Source organism: Theropithecus gelada, chromosome 6 (assembly GCF_003255815.1).
Source record: "Theropithecus gelada isolate Dixy chromosome 6, Tgel_1.0, whole genome shotgun sequence".
Classification (NCBI taxonomy): Eukaryota; Metazoa; Chordata; class Mammalia; order Primates; family Cercopithecidae; genus Theropithecus; species Theropithecus gelada.
Window position 1 is genome coordinate 93,799,966 of NC_037673.1, and position 14,460 is coordinate 93,814,425.

The following is a 14,460-nucleotide window of genomic DNA, read 5'->3' on the forward strand; positions in this document are numbered from 1 at the left end:
TAAAGCATAATCTCTCCTAAAATAATGTGTGGATCTAATTTTATTCTAATTAGAAATCAAATTTTGGCATACTTGCTGTTACCAGTATTAATAATATTTTTTAAATAATATGGAGAACTCGGCCGGGCACGGTGGCTCAAGCCTGTAATCCCAGCACTTTGGGAGGCCGAGACGGGCGGATCACGAGGTCAGAAGATCGAGACCATCCTGGCTAACCCGGTGAAACCCCGTCTCTACTAAAAAATACAAAAAACTAGCCGGGTGACGTGGCGGGCACCTGTAGTCCCAGCTACTTGGGAGGCTGAGGCAGGAGAATGGCATAAACCCGGGAGGCAGAGCTTGCAGTGAGCTGAGATCCAGCCACTACACTCCAGCCTGGGCGATAGAGCGAGACTCCATCTCAAAAAAAAAAAAAAAAAAAAATGGAGAACTCAATAGGCAAAAATTATCAAAAAATGGAAATAAGAATCATAAAAGATGGTTTGCTGTACAAGATAATTGAAATTTAATATAAAGTTACCATAATAAAAATATAAACACAGTTTGGCAAATAAGTCAATGAAATAAATCAGAATCCAGAAATAGATCAAGTATATGTAGAAAACATATGGCACAAGTGTCATTCTAATTTGGAGAAAAATAGATTATTTAATGAATGGTACTGGCATAATTAGCTATTTCTCTAAAATAAACAAAAATTAAGGCACTGCTTCATGTTACATAAAACTACTTTCTAGATACATTAAAATATACATATAAAAGAATTAAAAATATTAAAATAATGTGTAAAAGAACATTTGTAAACCTTCAGATGAAAAGCCTTTTAGCGAGACACTAAATCTGAAAGAAAAGACTGATAGATTTGACAATGCAAATGTCTTTAGTTATAGTTTTACGCCATAAGCAGAGTCCAGAGAGGAATAGATAACAATAATTTTTGCAGCATATATGATTAATTTTCTAAGTGCTGATAAAATATAATAATAATATGACAGAAAAATAGATAACAGAAAATGCAAATCACCAAAAATTTGAGAAAACATGCTCAAATTCATTAGTAGTTAATAAAATGCAAATAAAACAGCAGAGATATTACTTTATATTCATTTGTGGAAAAACAGTTCTTTTTAAAATACTAATATCCAAAATTGCTCAGCTTGTGCAGAAATGTTGGCTGGCTAACATTTAAAATCATCAGAAATATTTACATGAAGTTAAAAGTGGAAAATTTTTAATATTCCTGAATTAAAATCTTCAGGAATATCAAGGAATTCAAAAATTAAGAAGGGTTAAAAAAAAAAAAGGTAACTAAATTCAGAGTAGGAGTCTGAACCGGATCGTTTTGCTGTGAAGAACATTGTTGTAACATCTGGCAAAATTTGAGTCAGGATTAAATAGTATGAATCAGTGTTAATATAACCAATAGTTACATTTTAGTTATGTAAGGAGAATGATCCTCTTTGTAGGAAATATAAGGTTAAATATTTGGGAATATACAGACATGATTTCAGCAACTTAGCCCAAGCAATTTGTACTTTCAATGTTTCTCTCTCTCTCTCTTTCTCTCTCTCTCTCTCCACCCCCATCTTTAGCACAGCAAATAAACTTTCAGAAATCTATTCTATAGAAGTGGAATTGAAAAAGTTATTTATTTCCAGTGGAGATGTTAAAAATCTACACAAAAGTTAACTCAAGATGGATTAAAGACTTAAATGTAAGACCTAAAACCATAAAAACCCTAGAAGAAAACCTAGGCAATACCATTCAGGACATAGGCATGGGCAATGAATTCATGACTATAGCACCAAAAGCAATGGCAACAAAAGCCAAAATTGACAAATGGGATCTAATTAAATAAAGAGCTTCTGCACAGCAAAGGAAACTACCATCAGAGTGAACAGACAACCTACAGAATGGGAGAAAATTTTTGCAATCTACTCATCTGACAAAGGGCTAATACCCAGTATTTACAAAGAACTTAAACAAATTTACAAGAAAAAAACAAACAGCCCCATCGAAAAGTGGGCAAAGGATATGAACAGACACTTCTCAAAAGAAGACATTTATGCAGCCAACCGACTTATGAAAAAATGCTCATCAACACTGGTCATCAGAGAAATGTAAATCAAAACCACAATGAGATACCATCTCACACCAGTTAGAATGGCGATCATTAAAAATTCAGAAAGCAATAGATGCTGGAGAGGATGTGGAGAAATAGGAACACTTTTACACTGTTAGTGGGCGTGTAAATTAGTTCAACCATTGTGGAAGACAGTGTGGTGATTCCTCAAGGATCTAGAACTAGAAACATCATTTGAACCAGTGATCCCATTACTGGGTATATAACCAAAGGACTATAAATCATGCTACTATAAAGACACATGCACACCTATGTTTATTGCGGCACTATTCACAATAGCAAAGACTTGGAACCTACCCAGATGCCCATCAATTATAGACTGGATAAAGAAAAGGTGACACATATAACCATGGAATACTACGCAGCCATATAAACAATCAGTTCATGTCCTTTGTAGGGACATGGATGAAGCTGGAAACCATCATTCTCAACAAACTATCACAAGGACAGAAAACCAAACACCACATATTCTTACTCATAAGTGGGAGTTGAACAATGAGAACACATGGACGCAGGGAGGGGAACATCCCACACCAAGGCCTGTTGGAGACTAGGGGCTGGGGGAGGGATAGCGTTAGGCGAAATACCTAATGCAAATGACGAGTTGATGGGTGCAGCAAACCAACATGGCACATGTATACCTATGTAACAAACCTGCACGTTATGTACATGTACCCTAGAATTTAAAGTATAATAATAATTTTTAAAAATCTATACATCTTTCAATAAGGTAAGAATTAATTATATTACTATACATCTGTAATATAGAAAGCTTTGTAGCTATGAGAATGAATTAAAGTTACATGTATTTAATTTCCACATCTGATCATGCATGGACTTAGGGAGACCAATGCAAAGAAAATACTCTGTAGAGTATCGCTAGAGTCCAGGTGAGTACCTTGTCCTACCTGGAGAATGATTGCACAGGTAAAGAGAAAGATGCTAAAAACTTATGGAAGGTGGAGCAAGATGGTTGAATAGAACCTTCCAGTGATCATTCCCCTCCTCCAGCTGGAGCACAAAATTAAACAACTATCCACCCAAGAGAGTACTTTCATAAGAACCAAAACTCAGGTGAGTGATCACAGTACCTGGCTTTAACATCATATCAAGAAAAGAGGCCCTGAAAAGTGTAGCAAGGACAGTCTCGAATTGCCAATCTCCAACTCCCCACAGAGCAGCTTGGCATAAAGAGAGAATCTGTGTGCTTGGAGGAGGAAAAGTACAGCAGTTGTGGGATTTTCCATGGAAACTCAGTGCTACCTTGTCACAGCAGAAAGCAACACAATGCAGAATTCAACACAACAGAGGGGGCACTTAGATCAGCCCTGGCCAGAGGGGAATTGTCCATCCAGTAGTAAGAAGCTGAGTTCTGACTAACCCGACCAGTATCGGCTAAAGTACTCTGAAGTCCTAAGTAAACTTGAAAGGTAGTGTAGATCACACAGACTGAAATTCTGAGGCAAGTCCTGTCCCTGAACTGAGCTTAGAGATAGTGGACTTGAGGTACATGCAACCTAGTGAGACACCAGCTGAGATGACCAAGGGAGTGCTTGTATTACCCCTATCCAAACTTCAGGCAGCACAGCTCACAGCTCTACGAGGAAAGAAAAGAGTAAAGAGGATTTTTATCTTGCAACTTTCCTACTGGTTCAGTCACAGTATAACAAAACAGCAAGCAGGGCCCTGAAGACCCCATTCCAGGCTATAGCTCTCAGAAAACATTTCTAGACCCACCCTGGGCCAGAAGAGAACACACATCCTAAAGGGGAAAAAAAAAAAAAAAAAAAAAAACAGTCTTGGCAGAATTCACCACCTCGTATGAAAGAGCCCTTGGGCCTTGAATAAACATCAGTGGTAGTCAGGCAACAGTAACTATGGGCCTTGGACAAGATCCAGTATTGGGCTGGCTTCAGGTGTAACCCAGCACATTTCCAGCTGTGGTGGCCACAAGAAGGGACCCTTTCTGCTTAAGAAAAGAGGCAGGAAAAGTATAAAGAACTTTTTCTTAAAATTATGGTTCCAGCTAAGCCACAGTAAAATAAGACAAACGGGAGATTCCGAAAGTCCCTGATGCCAGGCCTTAGCTATTGGAGGGACTTTCTAGACCTGCCCTAAGCCAGAAGGGAACACGCTACCACAGGCCTTAGGTGAAACAAAGTATTGTGCTGGCTTCAGGTGTAACCCAGCACAGTCCCAGAGGTGGTGGCCATAGGAGACCTTGTGTCATCCCTACCCTAACTCCAGGCATCTCAGCACAGAGAGTGACTCCATTTGTTGAGGGTAGGAGGCGGGGGGAGTAAGGGAAGAAAACAAGAGATTCTACTTGGTAATCCAGGGTGTTCACCTATATCATAACCAAAAATACCAAAGAAGTACTTCTAGAACTCTGAAAAAGTTACAGCATTACTGGGCTTGGGATGCCCTCTAATGCATATGACCCTTAATGCTGCAGTGACCAAAGACTTAGATCACGACACTCAATTCCCTTCGAATACTTGGAAAGCTTTCTCAAGAAGGATGTGTACAAATAAGCCCAGACTGCAAAGATTAGAATAAATACCAAGCTTTTCATTAACTAGAAATTAACAATCACAATCACCTAGACCATGCAAAAAAAAACAAAAACAAAACAAAACAACAAAAAAAAACAGACATCACCAGATGAAACAAATAGGCACTATGACCAGTTCTGAAATGATAGAGATTTGTGGCCTTTAAGACAGATAATTCAAAATAGCTGTTTCTAGAAAGATCAACAAAATCCAAGATAGCATAAAGAAAAAATTCAGAATCCCATCAGATAAATTTAGCAAAGAGATTGAAATAATTTAAAAGAATATAGCAGAAATTCTGCAGCTGAAAACTGCATTTGACAAACTTAAGAACGCATCAGGCTGGGCGCAGTGGCTCACGCCTGTAATCCCAGCACGTTGGGATGCTGAGGCAGGTGGATCACGAGGTCAGGAGATCGAGACCATCTTGGCTAACACGGTAAAACCATTTCTCTACTAAAAATACAAAAAATTAGCCAGGTGTGGTGGTGGACGCCTGTAGTCCCAGAAACTCGAGAGGCTGAGGCAAGAGAATGGTGTGAACCCAGCAGGCGGAGTTTGCAGTGAGCCAAGATCGCGCCACTGCGCTCCAGCCTGGGCAACAGAGCGAGACTCCATCTCAAAAAAAAAAAAAAAAAAAGAATGCATCAGAGTCTCTGAACAGATCAAGCAAAGAAAAAATTAGTGAGCTTAAAGACAGCCTATTTGAAAATACACAGTCAGAGGAGAAAAAAGAAAAAAGAATAAAGTGTCCCTACAGGATCTAGAAAATAGCCTAAAAAGGGCAAATCTAAGAGTTATTGCCTTAAAGAGGACACAGAGAGATTGGGGTAGAAAATTTAGTTAAAAGGATAATAACTGAGAACTTTCTGAACCTAGAGAAATACATCAATATTCCAGTACAAGAAGGTTATAGAACACCAAGCAGATATAGCACAAATAAGATTACCTCAAGACATTTAAAATCAAATTTCCAAAGGTCGGGGATAAAGAAAGTATCCTAAAAACAGCAAGAGAAAAGAAACAAATAACATATAAATAAGTTCTACTATGTCTGGCAGCAAATTTCTCAGTGGTAACTTTATACACCAGGAAAGAGTGGCATCATATATTTAATGTGCTGAAGAAAAACACTCTGATCCTAGAATATTATATCTAGCAAAAATATTATTTAAACATGAAGGAAAAATAAAGATTTTACCAGACAAACAAAGCAAGGATTTCATTAATACCAGACTTGTCCTACAGGAAATGCTAAAGAGAGTTCTTCAATATAAAAGAAAAGAACATTAATGAACAATAAGAAATTATTTGAAGATACCAAACTCACTGGTAATAGTAAGTACACAGACAAATACAGAAAATTAGAACATTATAATTGTGGTGTGTAAACTACTCATATATTGAGTAGGATGACTAAAAGACTAACCTACCAAAAATAATAATTGCAAAAATGCATAACACGCAGACAGTATAATAAAAATAGAAACAACAAAGAGATAAAAATGGGAGTGAGAATGAAATTAAAGTATAGAGATTTTAATAGTTTTCTCTCTGGTTGTTTTTTTGTTTCCTTCTGCAATCAATGTTAAGTTGTCATCAGTTCAAAATAATGGATTATAAGATGTTATTTGCAAGCCTCATGGTAACCTCAAATTAAAAATCCTACAAAAGATTTGAAAAAGACAAAGCAAAATATTAAAACATAGCACCATAGAAAATCACATTCACAAAAAGGAAGACAGGAAAGAAGGAAGGAAGAAAGAGAAGACAACAAAATGACAGAAAATAGATAGCAAAATGGCAGGAGCACGTTTTTATTTGTCAGTGATAACGTTGAATGTAAATGGACTAAGCCCTCCAATCAAAAGGCATAGAGTGGGTGAATGGATAAAAAATAAGGCCCAGCAATTTACTGCCTACAAGAAATACTCTTTACCTATAAAGATACACACAGATTGAAAATTAAGGAGGGAGAGGATATTCCATGCAAATAGAAACCAAAAAAGAGCAGGAATAGCTATACTATATCAGATAAAACATATTTCAAGACACAAACTATAAAAGGAGACATGCAAAATTATTATATAGTGATAAAGAGGTCAAGTCATCAAGAGGATATAGCAATTGTAAATATATATGCACTTTCAACTGCAGCACCTGTTACATAAAGCATATATTATTAGAGCCAAAGAGAGAGAGAGAGTCAATGCAATAATATCTAGAAGCTTCAACACACTACTTTCAGCATTGGACAGATCATCAGACAGAAAAACATCAGATAAATATCAGAACTAATCTGCACTATGGACCAAATAGACATAATAGACATTTTCAGAAAATGTCATCCAATAGTTACAGAATATACAGTCTTCTTTTCAACATGTGGACTATTCAAGGATAGACCATAATATCAGGCCACAAAAAAAGTCTTAAAACACTCAAATTGAAATTGTATCAAGTATTTTCTCTAACCATAATGGAATAAAACTGGAAAAAAGAAAAAAAACCTAGAAGAACTTTGGAAACTGTGCAAACAGAATCAAATTAAATAATATGCTCCTTGGCCAGGTGTGGAGGCTCCCGCCTGTAATCCCAGCAATTTGGGAGGCCAAGGAGGGCGATCACGTGAGGTCGGGAGTTTGAGACCAGCCTGACCAACATGAGGAAAACCCGTCTCTAATAAAAACACAAAATCAGCTGAGCATGGTGACACATGTCTGTAACCCCAGCTTCTTGGGAGGCTAAGGCAGGAGAAATCACTTGAACCTGGGAGGCAGAGGTTCTGGTGAGCCGAGATTGTGCCATTACACTCCAGCATGGGCAATAAGAGTGAAAATCTGTCTCAAAAATAAATAAATAAAATAATAATAATAAGTTCGTGAATTACCAGTGGGTCGATAAAGAAATTAAGGGAGAAATTATAAAATTCCTAGAAACAAATGAAAATGAAAACATACTAAAACCCATGGGATACAGCAAAAGAAGTACTAAGAGGAAATTTCATAGCAATAAGTGCCTATATCAAAATGTAGAAAATTTCAAACAACATCTGAAAGAACTAGAAAAGCAAGAGCAAACCAAACTCAACATGAGTATAACAAAAAAATAAATATAAGCAGAAATAAGTGAAATTGAAAAAAAATAAACAACACAAAAGACCAAGAAAATGAAAAGCTTGCTTGCTCTCTCTCTCTCTTTTTCTTTCTTTCTTTCTTTTTTGAGACGGAGTCTGACTCTGTCACCCAGGCTGGAGTGCAGTGGCCTGATCTCGGCTCACTACAAGCTCTGCCTCCCTAGTTCACACCTTTCTCCTGTCTCAGCCTCCTAGAAGCTGGGACCACAGGCGCCCGCCACTATGCCCGGCTAATTTTTTGTATTTTTAGTAGAGACGGGGTTTCTCCATGTTAGCCAGGATGGTCTCGATCTCCTGACCTTGTGATCCACCCGCCTCCCAAAGTGCTGAGATAACAGGTGTGAGCCACCATGCCCGACTGAAAAGTTCTATGTTTTAAAAGATTAACAAAATCAACAAGCCCTTAGCCAAACTAAAACAAAAACAGAGAAAATCCAACCAAATAAAATCAGAGATGAAAAAGGAGACATTATAATTCATACCTCAGAAATTCAAAGGATCACTAGAGGCTTCTGTGAGCAACTATATGTCAAGAAGTTGAAAAACCTAGAAGGAACTGATAAATTCCTAAATGCATACAAACTACCAAGATTGAACAATGAAGAAATCCAAAACCGGAATAGACAAATAAGAAGTAAGGAGATCAAAGCCATAATACAAAGTCTGCCAGCATAGAAAAGCCTGGGACCCAATGGTTTCATTGCTGAATTTTATCAAACATTTAAATAAAAACTAATACAAACCTTCTCAAACTATTCCAAAGAAATACAGGAGGAAGGAATACTTCCAAACCCATTCTACAAGGCCAGTATTAACATGATAAGAAAGTCTGAAAAGGATACATCAAAAAAGGAAAACTACAGGCCAATATATCTAGTGAACATTAATGCAAAAAATCCTCAATAAAATACTACCAAATTGAATTTAACACAATAAAATATCATGCCTCATAACCAAGTAGGATTTATCCCGGGGATGCAAGGATATTGTAACATATGCAAATCAATCAATGTGATAATATCATATCAACAAAATGAAGAACAAGAAACATATGATTATTTCAACTGATGCTGAAAAAGCATTTGATAAAATTCAACATCCCTTCATGAAAAAGACAACCCACAAAAAACTGGGTGGAAAAAGAACACACCTCAATACGATAAATGCCATATATGACAGACCCACAGCTAGAATCATACAAAACTGGAAAAAAATGAAAGCCTTTCCTCTAAGATCTGGAAAAAGACAAGAATGCTTTTTCATCACTATCATTCAACATAATAATGGGAGCCCTAGGTAGAGCAATTAGACAAGAGAAAGAGATCGACGGTGTACAAAGCAAAAGGAAAAAAGATAAATTATCCTTGTTTATGTATAATATCTTATATTTGGAAAATCCTAAAGACTCTACCAAATAACTATTAAATGTGATAAGCAAGCTCAGTAAAGTTGCAGGATATAAAATCAACATTAAAATATCAGTAGCATTTCTATATACCAATACTGAACAAGCTGAAAAAGAAATCAAGAAAGTACTCCCATTTACAATAGCTACAAATAAAATAAAATACTTGGGAATAAACTTAACAAAGGAAGTGAAAAATGTCTACAATGAAAACTGTGAAACACTGATGAAAGAAACTAAAGAGGATACACACAAAAAATGGAAAGATATTCCTTGTTAATGTATTAGAAGAATTAATATTGTTAAAATGTCCATACTACCGAAGCAATCTATAGATTCAATGCAATCTCTATCAAAAATGCTGATGACATTCTTCACAGAAATAGAAAAAATATTCCTAAAATTTATGCAGAAACAGAAAAAAGCCAGAAGAGCTGAAGTCATACTGAGCAAAGAGAGCAAACTAGAGGAATCACGTTACCTGACATCAAACTCTACTACACAGCAATGATAACCTAAACAGCATAGTAGTAGCATAAAAACAGACACTTAGACTAGTGTAACAGAATAGACTACCCAGAAATAAATCCATATATCTACAGTCGACTCATTTTTGACAAACGGGTCAAGAACATACACTGGGGAAAGGACAGTGTCTCTGATAAATGGTGCTGGAAAAACTGGATATTCATAAGCAGAAGAATGAAACTAGAATTCTGTCTCTCACCATATACACATATCAAATCAAAATGGGTTATTAAACTTAAATCTAAGACCTCCAACTATAAAACTACTTCAGGAAAACATTGGTAAAACTCTCCAGGATATTGGTGTGGGCAAAAATTTCTTAAGTAATACTCCCTAAAGGTCAGGCAATCAAAGCAAAAATGGACAAATATGATTACATCAAGTTAAAATGCTTCTGTACAGCAAATGAAACAGTAAAATGAAAAGAGATCCCACAGAATGGGAAAAAATAACTACAAACTATCCATCTGACAAAGGATTAATAACCAGAATACATAAAGAACACAAGTCAATAGGAAATAGTCTAATAATCTGGTTTAAAAATGGGCAAAAGACCTGAATAGACATTTCTCAAAAGAAGACATAAAAATGGCAAACAGATATATTAAAAGTTGCTCAAAATTATTGATCATCAGAGAATTGCAAACCAAAACTGCAATGAGATATCATTTCACCTCAGTTAAAATGGCTTTTATCCAAGAGACTAACAATAACAAATTCTGGAGAGGATGTAAAGAAAGGGGAACCCTGGCACACTTTTGGTGAGAATGTTCATCAATACAGCCACCATAGAGAACAGTATTGAGGTGCCTCAAAAAACTAAGAATAGGGCCTGTGGCATGGTGGCTCACATCTGTAATCCTAGCACTTTGGGAGCCCGAGGTGGGCAGATCCCTGAACCCAGTAGTTTGTGATCAGCCTAGGCAACATAGCAAGACCCTATCTCAATAGTAATAATAATAATAATAATAATAATACAACTAAGAATAGAACTACTATATGAGCCAGAAATCCCACTGGTAGGTTTCCAAAGGAAAGGAAATCAGTACATTAAAGAGATAGCTATAATATATAAACATACATACCTATGTTTTTTTGCAGCACTAATCACAATAGCCAAGATTTGAAAGCAACCTAAGTGTCTATCAACAGATAAACTGATAAAGAAAATGTGGTACATATGCACAATGGAGTAGTATTCAGCTATAAGAAAGAACGAGATCCAGTCATTCACTACAACATGAATGGAACTGGGGGACAGTATGTTAAATGAAATAAGTCAGGTACAGAAAGACAAATTTCTCATGTTCTCACTTATTTTTGGGAGCTAAAAATTAAAACAATTGAACTCATGGAGATAGAGAGTAGAATGATGGTTACCAGAAGCTGGGAATGGTAGTAGGGGTAAAGAGTTGGGTAATGGAGATGGTTAAGGAGAACAAAAATATGGTTAGATACAATAAATAAGATGTATTATTTTATAGCTCAACAGAGTGACTACAGTCAGCAATAATTTGTTGTATATTTTTGAATAACTGAACAGGTACATTTAGAATATTTATAACAGAAATAAATGATGAATGATTGAGGTGTTAAAAACCCCATTTGGGATCTCATTAAACTAAAGAGCTTCTGCACAGCAAAAGAAACTACCATCAGAGTGAACAGGCAACCTACAGAAGGGGAGAAAATTGTTGCAATCTACTCATCTGACAAAGGGCTAAGATCCAGAACCTACAAAGAACTCAAACAAATTTACAAGAAAAAAACAAACAACCCCATCAAAAAGTGGGCAAAGGATATGAACAGACATTTCTCAAAAGAAGACATTCATACAACCAACAGACACATGAAAAAATGCTCATCATCACTGGCCATCAGAGAAATGCAAATCAAAACCACAATGAGGTATCATCTCACACCAGTTAGAATGGCGATCATTCAAAAGTCAGAAAACAACAGGTGCTGGAGAGGATGTGGAGAAATAGGAACACTTTTACACTGTTGGTGGGACTGTAAACTAGTTCAACCATTATGGAAAACAGTATGGCGATTCCTCAAGGATCTAGAACTAGATGTACCATATGACCCAGCCATCCCATTACTGGGTATATACCCAAAGGATTATAAATTATGCTGCTATAAAGACACATGCACACGTATGTTTATTGCAGCACTATTCACAATAGCAAAGACTTGGAATCAACCCAAATGTCCATCAGTGACAGATTGGATTAAGAAAATGTGGCACATATACACCATGGAATACTATGCAGCCATAAAAAAGGATGAGTTTGTGTCCTTTGTAGGGACATGGATGCAGCTGGAAACCATCATTCTTAGCAAACTATCACAAGAACAGAAAACCAAACACCGCATGTTCTCACTCATAGGTGGGAACTGAACAATGAGATCACTTGGATTCAGGAAGGGGAACATCACACACCGGGGCCTATCATGGGGAGGGGGGAGGGGGGAGGGATTGCATTGGGAGTTATACATGATGTAAATGAAGAGTTGATGGGTGCAGCAGACCAACATGGCACAAGTATACATATGTAACAAACCTGCACGTTATGCACATGTACCCTACAACTTAAAGTATAATAATAATAATAAAAAATAAATAAATAAAAAATAAAAAAATAAAAAAAATAAAAAAAATAAATAAATAAAAACCCCATTTGTCCTGATATGATTATTAAACATTATATGCCTGTATCAAAATATCTCATCTACCCCACAAATATATACAGCAATGTACCCCTAAATATTAAAAATAAAGAAATTGAGAAAAAAATTAAAAACAATAAAATGGGAGGTCAGGCACAGTGACGCATTCCTGTAATACCAACATTTCTCTAACTTTTGTTTAATTTTTTTAAGATATAAAAATCTTTAAAAAATTAAAAACTTTATACTCCTTGGCACAAAAATGCTTCAAGAGCAAAGTCATGTTTCATTCCAGCAAATCATTTAAAAACTTTTTGCTATTTTTTACATAGTAACAAATTAAAGTCACCCAACATACATAGTTTTCTTTCTTATGTCAAAAATTTTCAGACTGCCACAAAATAACTGCATTCTTATCCATCAGAATCATTAGTTCCAACAAAATCAATAATCAATGTCCTAATAAAGTTGTCTCTTGACATTTATTTTTTCAAAGTTATGATCTCCATACAACAAATGGGAATAATAAACAGAAGTTAATTCTGAGCAGAAGGCAGCAATTTAAAAAAGCAAGTTTATTGTCCTTTCTGGGACAATTAACATTAAAAAAAAAATATGAGTCTTCCTTTTTTAAATAAGCTGCTATTCTTTAAGAAACCACTAGGTTAAATATCTGTTAATTTAAAGACTCAGACTGTTGACTTTGGTGTCACTGAAATTCATATAATAATATATAAAGTATATATAATAATTCCTTATGTTATAATATGAAATTATTGTATGAAATTCATGTAATTCATACAATGAAAAGAAAATCATTATATGATTTTCAATCATATATGAATTTCAAATAAAATGAAATTCATATAATTATTCATATAATGAAAAGCCTGATGGCCTGCTAGTGTGGGCATCATTTTTATTAGCACCATATCAACAACAGGACATTTTACATTCAGACAATATCAAAGAAGGGGGAAGAAGGAGGACAGAGCCAGCACTCTAGGATCTGAATAAATTCATAGAAATTTAAACATTTAAGTTGAAAAATCAATTTATTTAATATTTGTTAATGAGATTGTTGCATCTCTTTTTTATCCTTTTTTTCCAAATACTAGTTTGGAGCTTTCACTCACTTGAGTGCGGGTGGGAATTTGAATCAGAACACGAGAAATGCTGGTGTGAACGGGTCATGTCAAAGCCCTAATAGCCACTTCAGCTTTATCTACATTTACTCTAAATTGATCATAACCCTCATAGCGCCAGTTTTTGCTAGCATATACTCTTGATAATGACTTATTTGACCACTCTGAAAAACAGTGTTGCCACTTGTGTATGGATAACAAGTCTGATGTGTGAATCAGAGGCCTCAGAAAATTTTCTTCTAGTGTGAGAGGGACAAAACAACAAAATATCAAAGTATGCATTGGATTTATCTACCTTAATTTGGTATAATTCATTTCAACACGGAAGTGCTGATCATTTATCAGCGACTGTGTTATGTTAAGCAAAGAAGAAATACACGACTAAGTTCTAACTCTCAAAGGACATATAAAGAAAACTTCTAGATCACTCCCAACTCTGAGCTTCCTGCTTTAGTGTGTGAACAACTAGATTTTGTGCTATTTTCTATGATGAGGCACATAATATTTGGGGCTTTCTACTAGGACCATTTAATAGAGGTAAGGTTTTCATTTTTGTTGTTTTTTTCTTCCAATCACATTGGATACTCAGCGAAGACAAACATAATTCACTGTAATATAATTCTTGTATATCCCACTGCTCATGCTTCATCTACAACACACAAACAAAAACACACCACACATACAGAGGTACCCCACCATAGTTCCTATTCTGAAGAACTGCTCACCAAAAATGTAAAAAAATTTGCATTAAATGGACCTTAAAGTTTTCACGCATTTTTTTGATGCCTAATTTTCTTTATTTGCAAAGTCAAATTCAAATATCAATCTTTTCTCTCTAAGTTATTGGATATGCTTCTAATAAATATTGGTTTTAA